Source organism: Tamandua tetradactyla, chromosome 6 (genome assembly GCF_023851605.1).
Source record: "Tamandua tetradactyla isolate mTamTet1 chromosome 6, mTamTet1.pri, whole genome shotgun sequence".
Taxonomy (NCBI): Eukaryota; Metazoa; Chordata; class Mammalia; order Pilosa; family Myrmecophagidae; genus Tamandua; species Tamandua tetradactyla.
Window position 1 is genome coordinate 33,378,286 of NC_135332.1, and position 9,766 is coordinate 33,388,051.

A 9,766-nucleotide genomic window follows, 5' to 3' on the forward strand; every position below is an offset into this window, starting at 1 on the left:
AATAATACTTCATTATTTTAAGCAGAATTATTAAATATTATAAGAGTAAGTAAAAGCCATCTAAAATACTGCCAGTGTATACAGAAGATTCTAAGTATTTAGTATGATGTTAAAAATGTTTTGTTGGTCAATTGTGTGTGATGTCTTGGTGGATGGCTGGGTAAAATATTCACATATTTTTAAAATTTATGTGCTTTAGTAACTGTTGGAAAGAATATGGATGTACAATCAGAAGACTTGGGCTCTAATATCTTCATGTCTTAGTTTACAAGTTGATAAAATGATCATAAAATATCTGCCTTTTCATAGGGTATGTGAATGAGCTTGTGAAAGGCTCCCATTGAATTATAAGCCACGATTGCTATGTGAGCATTTTGGGCTCCTTGAGTCCATCAGCCAGCAGGCAAGAAGTCTCTATTTACCATAGCAAAGACCACAGCTGAAATTTCAGCTGTGACTGGGGCTACTACTTGGTTGAGCTGGCAGTAGTCTACAGTTGTCTCTGTGGTACCATCTGGTTTCTGCTGGGTCCAGATTGGAGAATTAAATGGAAACATGATAGGGGCCACCTCTGCCTCCTTTAGCTAATTAAGCTCATCCTCTGGACCTTCATGTGGAACATACGAATTTACCTGGTGGGTCTTCTGGCTGAACATAATCTATTCCCCATCATGTGAATTCACACCATCTCCTAGGATCCTCACCAGCATGTCAAATCCTGTATTTCAATAGAGTGCCCAAAATCAATATCAAAATTTATGTTCTGGCCTCTTTGCTGAAGCACTGTGAGTATCCAGTCCTATGCATATTTGCTATTCAGGTCTTGCAGTTCCTTTAGATATAGTCCCTTTTCTCTGTTATCATATTTAGCATGTCCCCAGTTGCGTTATTCTATGATTTAACCCTTAGTTCTAGACCTAGTAGCCAAGAGGGCTTGTGGGGACAGATCTAGATGGATACACCTGCTTCCTTTGGAGAAAGAACTCTGCACTGTCTTTCTGTATGAGGAGGGTGCCAGCACTAAAAGCTGGACCACTCTGTAGAAGGTTCAGAGGAATCTGGGAAGCAAAAATCTTCATGGGCATCTACTTAGATATCTCCATTCAGGTTTTCCCTATCCAGGTCCAGACCTTGGCATAGCAGACCTGATTTATTTGGGTGTTCAATTTTTTTTGAAGTACTAATATTATTAAGTCCTTAGATTTTTTCCACAGTCACGGGGTGTGGGTGGGGGGATGAGAGCTTCTTTGTATGCAAACAAAAAGACCCTTTCTCTTTGCCAATGGCTTTTAAATTTACAAGTGCCTGCTTTTGGTCCCTACCTGTTCCTGATTTTTCTGTAACATATCTATGGCACTTTGCAATAGCCACCAATACTGTTAAGCTTAAAGCTCCTAATACCACGAAACCTCTAAAATGCCTATAAATCATACCAGCTGGTTATTTACTTTTACCAATGCACTATCTCAATTCACCTCTGGAAACATTTTAACAAGTGGATGGCAGCCTTTTGCCAGAGATTGTCTGTGCTTTGCCTATCAGCAGCAAAAGGGTTATTGACTGCCAGAGCTGAGTGATTGCACTCCAGATTCCATCTTTCAGCTGTTTTCCTGGATTGCTCAGGGTACCAAAGGCCAAATTTGGGATCTCAGTGAACAGACACTGGAATGTAATTTTGTATGTAAGATGTTTATTAAGGATCAACACCTGTGAAAGGAAAAGTAGTGTTGGGTAGGAGAAGTCAAATTGTGATGCAGGCCTGACACGGCCAACTACTGGGGAGCTCGTTGGAGTCAATATTGACCATCACAGTTTCCCGCTTTGAGTCAAAAGGGGTAGGGTTCATACTCCTGCCTCATTCAGTGACCAGATGCTGGTTGATCCAGAAAGGATTATATTCTTGAGTGGGATGGTTCTGAAAGCTGTCTGCTGATTGTACTCTCTGCAGTTGGGCTGCAACTGAAGGGAACTGTTTAGAGCATCTCTGTGTTTACAGTGTGTTTACACACACATAGGGCCACCCAGTACTAGACTTTCTCTCCACAACATTCTATGCTCAATATTGAATTAAAGTGCATCATCGAAAAGAAAATGCATCGTCCAACTGAAACAAGAGTAAGAATAAGAACACTTGGTTTAGCCAATCTTCTCCTGGAAAGCCACATAGTCTACACATACCCTGCTGGGTAGTTGTTATTATCAGCTGAATAAAAATAAATAAAACACACACATACACAAATCCATTCTGTAAATGTAAAAGTCTATGCCAATGGAAGATATTAATGGTGATGATAATTTTTCTTTGAATTATTTCTGGAACGAGTTATCTAGGGATTTAATGTTTACTCAATCATCTTGTCTTTCCTCTGAGACTCTGACTGGGAATAGAGTTTGATGTGGGAAGCCAAACTGAGGGTGAGAGGGATGATTAGAGGTGCTTTTCTTCTACCAGATGCTCCTTTTCATGAACAGAAGGACAAATTCCCTTGAAACTAAATCTGGGTCAAAAGTACCCATGTTCCCTAAAATATGGTATGGGGAAGTGGTTGTGGGCCTCCTGTTTGCAAGCCAATATAGCTCCATAACTCAAAAATCTCTGGCACAGTTAGCATTATTCATTTGAAACAATAAAGTCCAGCCATAAAGGGACTCAGGTACCTTTGGATACCATATGTCAGTAATAAGTCTAGCCTAATAGCCAAGCCCATGGTCCCCTCATTGCTTTTAAGTTATTCTGTAGCATCACAGGGACCCTCTCATAACCACCATCTAGCTTTCACATATGCCAGCAGAGGCAAGCTAAGAAATGACAAATGCTAGAATCACCAAAACAACATGGGCTGCTCTGTCCCCTGTCAATTCTCTTTCTCTGCAAATGCAGCTCTTTAACTGCATTAAGATGGTGAAGTCAAAGGCAGAATTGTCTGTGGAACTTGCTCTATGGTTCTTTTCTTTTATCCTATATCCCCATCTGCTTGACTCAGGGCCAAAGCAACAAAGAATGAGAGTCTTCTTAAAGGAGTGGAGTGAAGGGAAAGACTTTGGAAAGGGCAGCCAGTCAACATCCCAGCAATTAATGGAGAGAACTTAGACTCTCCTAGGCTTATGTAAGCGATATAAAATGCCTGAGCTCGGACTACTGCCCTTGCTGGTACAAGGCAGATTGGCTTCACGTTCTCGTGCTTTATCCAAGCTGTGATGTCTTGTGACCTTTTGACCTAAAATTCCCTATCCCCATTTTCATGAGTTCATGATCTCCCCACACCCTTCTGACCTCATTTCTTACCAGTCATTCCACTCCAAACACCCTGGCCTCTTTTTCAGTCTCCAAACACTCCGACCTACTCTTGCACCAAGGTCTTAGCTATTGCTCTTCCCTCCAGTTTAAATGCTTTTCTCCCAGATAGTCATAAGACTTCAATTTCTCTTTCTCTGTTTCATTTTTGTCCATAGGAGTCACCATCACGTGCATGATGTGCATGTGTATATATGTGTGTGCTCGCTCTCCATCTATCTGTCACAATCCCTCTATTCAGAATGTAAGCTCCATCAGAGCAGTGGTTGGGTCCGTTTTTGTTGCCATAGAGCAACAATTCAAATATTGGTAAATATTAAAGGATATGTAACTTCTCCCTCAAGTCCCAATTAGAAAGCTCTTTGCTCCATTAGGCCATCTCTGATCCCCAACCCCAACTTGTTTTTCTCATCTCTTCACCTATTTCTGTATCATTTTTATATAAGACATTGAACACTTTTTCTTTGACCTGATCAGGTTGTTGTTACAGATGTAATAGCCATCATCATTTCATCTTTCTTATTAGACTGTAAACTCTCCAAGGTGTGGACTGTTTGATTCAATTTTGTACCCCCCTAGTACCTTGACTACTGTTTTGCTTATCATAGGTGCTTATTAAGTATTGGGGGAGTGATTAAATGGTAGTTACAACAGTAAGTTCATCAATCCCTTCACTCACTTGATTAACAAGAGTGCCAGGCAGTGTAGTAGGTGCTGGGATCCAGCAGAGAACAAAACAAAACTTAGTAAGTCATCAACATATTGAGCACCATCATTTTACAGATAAATGCTTTCATAAGTTTTTGTTAAATAAATTCAGCCCTTACAATAACGACACAAGATAAGTGTTATCTCCATTTAAAGGATAAGGAAACTGAAAATGCAAAAAGGTTGAGGCAGGCAGATTTCTGGGTCCTAATAGCTGTCTGTAATCCTAACATAGATGTCTTAACAATATGCTGTGTGTCATGGGTGTGTACAAAATTCTGATGTCTAAGAACAATAGTTGCTTTAGGATATTTTGATGTTTATGTTTGTATGCCACTGAGTGTGTAAGACGCTGACATGACCCCTGTTGCGAGCAGAGAGTATTTGCTTATGTGGGATGGTTGGCTGACATACCTTCGCCAAGACCCCTATGAAGATGGTCAACTCTCCTGAGCAGGGCGGTGGTAGCCTCTGCGTGGACCCTGTTGATATTTTCCCCAAATCAGACCTGTTCTGTGTCTCTGAGCCCCGCTCCTGATTTCCATAGGCTTTTGGGTCCAATGGCCTTGCACTTGTGAATCCTCTTTGGAGTGCTCTCACTGGGTCACAGGGCCACTGTACTCTCAAGCACAGAAAGCAGGAAGTGCCTGGGAATCTATCCACCATCCTCCCTCCATTTCTAGTAGTGGCCTTTATCCGATAAGTGCTGCTGGATGAGGAGGCTCAGAATCCAGCTCCCTTGCCTCAGGATGTAATGATGCATCATTTATACTCCAGAATTTCTCTGTAGAGAAGCAGACTGAAGGTAAGTTCTGGGACTTTGCCTGAAATTGCACCCTGGCTTGGCCCATTCTCCTCCACTTTTTTTTTTTTTCTGGTTTCTCTTCAAACTTCCTTCATAAATCACTTGCATGCAAAATTTCACTTTAGGGTCTGCTCCTGAGGAACTCAAGGTACTCTCTTATTTGGAATCATTAAAAATTTAAAGGAAATTCCATAATAAGGAAAAGTATATGCAATTTGGACCCTGCTCTGCCCTTTCTAAGGAGGCTGCCGAGTCAGGGCTGGGGCATCTCTGTCCATCTCTTAGATATTGGGTCTAATCACTATCTATGTCTTTAGTTTGTTGTTTTGTCTATGGCTGCTCCAAACAATAATCACTTATTTTTCATTGTGAAATCAAATAAGTACCAAGAAATTTATTTTTAACTCCATTCATTTTTCTATCAAATATAAACTGAAAGTCATCATTTTCTAGGAATCCTATTAAGGATCAGGGATACAAAAACAACATATAATTCCTACCTTTGACAGACTTAACAATACATGCGGGGCAAAACAGACATGTGATTAATAGAAGCAGTACAGGTTGATACGTGCTACTCAAGGATTTTTATAAATCACAGGGAGACCAGAAGAGGGAGCTCTGAATTCTGGCAGGGGATAAAGAACTAGAAAGGCTTCAGGAGGAGGTGACATTTGAGCTGGGCTAGGAAGGAAGGAGAGAAATTATTAGAAGGAAAAGAGAGCTCAGGTACCTGCTCAGGTAAAGCTGAGAATACTGGGAGTAAACAATGGCTAATTTATTGAAACACCAATTTGCGTGTTGTGCTTTGTCACCCTGTCCCTTCCCCTTCAGAACAAATTCTTCCTTTACTTTTCTAAGAAGACAACAAAAACAAGTTGGGGGGCTGAAAGCGTGGGGGCTGAAAGAAGTTATGTGAAGGCAGCTTCACCCCTGGGGTAGTCATGCTAGTGGGAGGGGTGAGAGGTGGGGAAGCAGAGTGAGGGTGTTTGTGTGGCCCCTGGGTTGGGGTGGGGGCAGGGGAAAGGGGTGGCTGAGGGGAAGCTGGACATCTGCAAGTCAGCCAGGCCATCTGACTGTCACAAACCTCCTGGGTGTGTCCAGTGCACATGTCAGCAGGAACCAGTGTGGAGGATGCCCGAGGTGGCTCTCTAAGCACTCTGCCCACAGACAACTTTAGAGGACCGTTGGGGACTGGGTAGGTGGAGAGATGGCCCTGTCCTGACTGAGTTGTATTTGCCTCCTACTTGGTAAAATGGGTACAAAGTTAGATTTAATTTATTTTAAAGAGAACAAAGAAATAAGATGGTTCTGGTATATCTGAATTTGCAAAGTAACATTTAATACTTATTGTTGACCTTGGGTATGGGGAGCAATAAGTGGTTTTCATGGTTCACTTGTAGGATGTATGGAGAAGAGAGAACTAAGTTGAGGCAGGGAAGGAGGGGCTGCAAGCAGATTGTGAAGCTCTAGTCTGTGATATTCATTTTAGGCACAGATTGAGAACCATTAAATATCTTTAAATAAACAAATAGCAGGCCTATGCCAGTGCTTGAGGAAATAAATATTTATGTTGAAGGCCTCTACCTCTGGGTCATGGTAATGGAAAAAGGCAGAAGTTTGTCCTTGCCTCAAGTGCTTCCCATCTTTCTGGGGAAATGAAACTTAACTCTAAAGAGATGTGTGCAAGTGATACAATACTAAAGAATGGTCACCAGCGGCTACTTGCAGCCCCTGTTTTATTTCCTACCTTTTAGCCTCATTCTCTGAGTTGGCCACTCATTAGTGGTGTCAACCCAGCTTTTGTGGGTGCATTTGCCTGAGCTGTTGGGTAGAGGCTTGGGTAAAGTCACACTACCCACTCCTTTATTCTGATGGCTGAGCCATGGCCTCTGGGCACCCGGATTCCTTTCCATGTCCTTATTTTCCACCTGAATCTATCACTGACAACCAGACCCAGACTCCCCTGGCTTTCCCACTGCTGCATTTATTCCATCCTACAGACTGGACTTTTATTCACACTGCATCTCTAGACTGTCCCGTTTTCTAGAGTTGACTTTCGATTTCATTCTAGAACTGGGGTTCCCACTATAACCCCCCAAATACTTCATTGGGTCATAATACCCAGATTAACCTCTCCCTGTCTTCTAATTTCTGATAATTCTATGCCCCTCAATGTTGCCTGATGTCCTACCACATACAGGAAAATCATTCATCATACATACTAATCAGGATGTTGACTCTTAAATTTGTGATGCTGCGTTGATCTTGGGAGGGTCCTCTTGGTACGATGTCCTAGCCCTAACCTCCTTTAGGATTCTGAGACTGTCATATATCCTCTTAGGCAATTTCTGTGATCACATCCCCAACACCACCTCTATAACCAAGGAGACTTCTCAGGCTCTGATGGCTAGAATCTTCTTTATTGCCCCTGCACACAAATGAAGAATATGGAAAGGATCCAGGCAGTAGCTGGGAGGTAGAGGACCAGGGTTGTGGGAGGAGGAATTAAAAGAAAAGGATGGAGAGAAGAGATTTTCTAGGCTTCACTTTGCATATTTAAGACTCCCAATAAATATTCACTGATTTTTGTTTGTGTTTGATCTCAGCACATGCAAAACACGGGGCTGTAGTCTTCCCAGGAGGAGATTCTGAAGGCTTTGAAGAGGCTCTTTTATGTGATGGGAGACAGCCTGCCTGTGGACCACCATATTTCATGGGGCTGGATGCTGAGCGAGAGAATGATGTACTGCATCTCTGTGACGATGTTTTGTCACTTAAAAAGGAATTTGATTTCAGTTCTTTAGAGCAGTAGATTTCTAACCTCTTAAAAATTCAGCATTGCAATCCTTATGTCAAAAGAAATCTTATGTAGAAAACTAATATAGAAAACATACAAAATAGAGCTGCTCAAGTTGAAGCAACTATGTGTGCCTGAGCTCTGGCTATCAGCTTTCCTCTCAGACTTTCCAGCTGAGACAGTACCCAAGGCTGGGAAAGCTCTCAGTGTGATATCCACCAGGAAAAGTTTACACACTGGCATCCCAGAGGGCACATTGATGTATCTGGTTTAGGTCTTAAACAATGCTTTACAGAATCTGAGTCAAGACGTTCTTCTTCTTCTTTTTTATTTTTTTTAATATGGAACGCTTCACAAATTTGCGTGTCATCCTTGTGCAGGGGCCATGCTAATCTTCTCTGTATCATTCCAATTTTAGTATATGTGCTGCTGAAGTGAGCACATGAGTCAATATTTTAAAAGTGAGATATGTTGCATTATAAAATCTAGTTTTCTGTATTCTCTGAATATAGCACAATTTGAGGTTCAAACAAGATGGAGCCTGAATTCATATGCAATAACATTTGTTTAGAAAAGAATAGCTGCTCTCCCTTTTATTTTATTTATTAAAAATACTATTATATACTTTATAAATATATTTCTTCAGATTTTTTTTAAGAAAACATATGTATCCTGGGCAGATGAACTTCCTGAATTGTTGGTACAAAACACATTCCAGACTTATTGTGTGCTTTCTCTGCTCTAGTCCCAGAGTCATCTATTTCTGTAAGGAGAATAGTGCTTAGAAACCAATATCTCAGTGCTAGGTGTGTTCATTGCTATTGGGATGTTACTGCCCCCATGCCCGCTCAGTGGACAGAGCTAGGGAATATGTAAATAAATAATGTTTACACACATATTTCCATATTTAGCTCTCTATTTTTAAACCATGGATTTTCACTAATGTTGCCATTTCCAATTTAATGCCACAGGGTATATTCTAGGTTTCTCTCTTTTTATATTTGTACCAACACTATACCATGGCTTCCAAATACTATGGAACTCCACTGGTGTTCAAAACAATATGCATTTTTGCCACAGTCCCAGTGGATGTCCACAGCTCTTCCTTGGACAGTGTAAATACAATAGTCAGGCTAAGGCCTCTTTCGAGATGCCAAGGGTGACCACTGGGGACTAAATTTTGGGAACTGTTTTACTTTAATGGTTTGAGGATATGCATTAAAAAAAAGCAGTATGCATTTTTGCCAACTCGTTGAAAAGAGCTTAAGCTTCAATCAAATAGATGTCTATACAATCTAAGGGTAATAGGAGTGATAATAATAATAGCAATATATATTTTTCAATCATTTACTATATTTCAGAGACTATGTACTTCACATATATTCCATTATTTCATTGTATGATAAACTTGGGGTATATGTATTATTATTCCATTCTATAGAAGAGGAACTGAAAATCAGAAGAGATAAATAACATGCTCAAGCAGATAATTGGTAAAGCCAGAAACTTAAACCTGGCTATATCTGTCCCCAGAGTCCTTTCTTTTAGCCAAAATGCTTTATTGTGTTAATTGATTCCCAATCCGAGCCCCTCTGAGTAAACTGACCCTCTCTGGAAACTTCAAGTGTATGGGGAAAGTGGCTGACTAGTGCTGCAATTATTAGCAATGGAGCAATTTGCAAAATCGACTGGGAGAAGGTGACCTGCCATCTCTCACCCAGTTTTTCATGCATTATATCAGCATCTAGGAAAAGTGAATCAATGTGAATTCACAGATGTCCATTTATGTTTATTATGACCACTGACTTGCTGGATCTTTTTTATTCATTACCCATTTCAGCACATGATTTAATTCTCTATTACTGACACTAATTTTTACCAAACTTGCTTGTTGTCTCATCTCCTTTGTGGTCCCAAGAATGATAGACCTGCAGTCTTTTTTTTCTCTTTTTCAAATTTTCAAACTGAAATACATGTTCCTGAGACATGGTCTTCTAGTTCCATTGATTCAATATCATTGAGCCATATATTTAGAATTCTGTGTAGAACTTTTTTTTTTTTTACATGGGCAGGCACCAGGGAACAAACCCGGGTCCTCTGGCATGGCAGGCAAGCGTCCTTGCCTGCTGAGCCACCGTGGCCCCTGTGTAGGACTTTT

General features: G+C 40.9%; 1 non-coding gene across 1 annotated transcript; it reads right to left on the minus strand.

Annotated features, from left to right (window-relative positions):
* Window positions 1-7,943: 7,943 nt before the first annotated feature.
* LOC143689133 (U6 spliceosomal RNA) lies at window positions 7,944-8,050 on the minus strand. Its single transcript, XR_013178600.1, has one exon. It is a non-coding gene; the product is annotated as a U6 spliceosomal RNA (small nuclear RNA).
* Window positions 8,051-9,766: the final 1,716 nt, after the last annotated feature.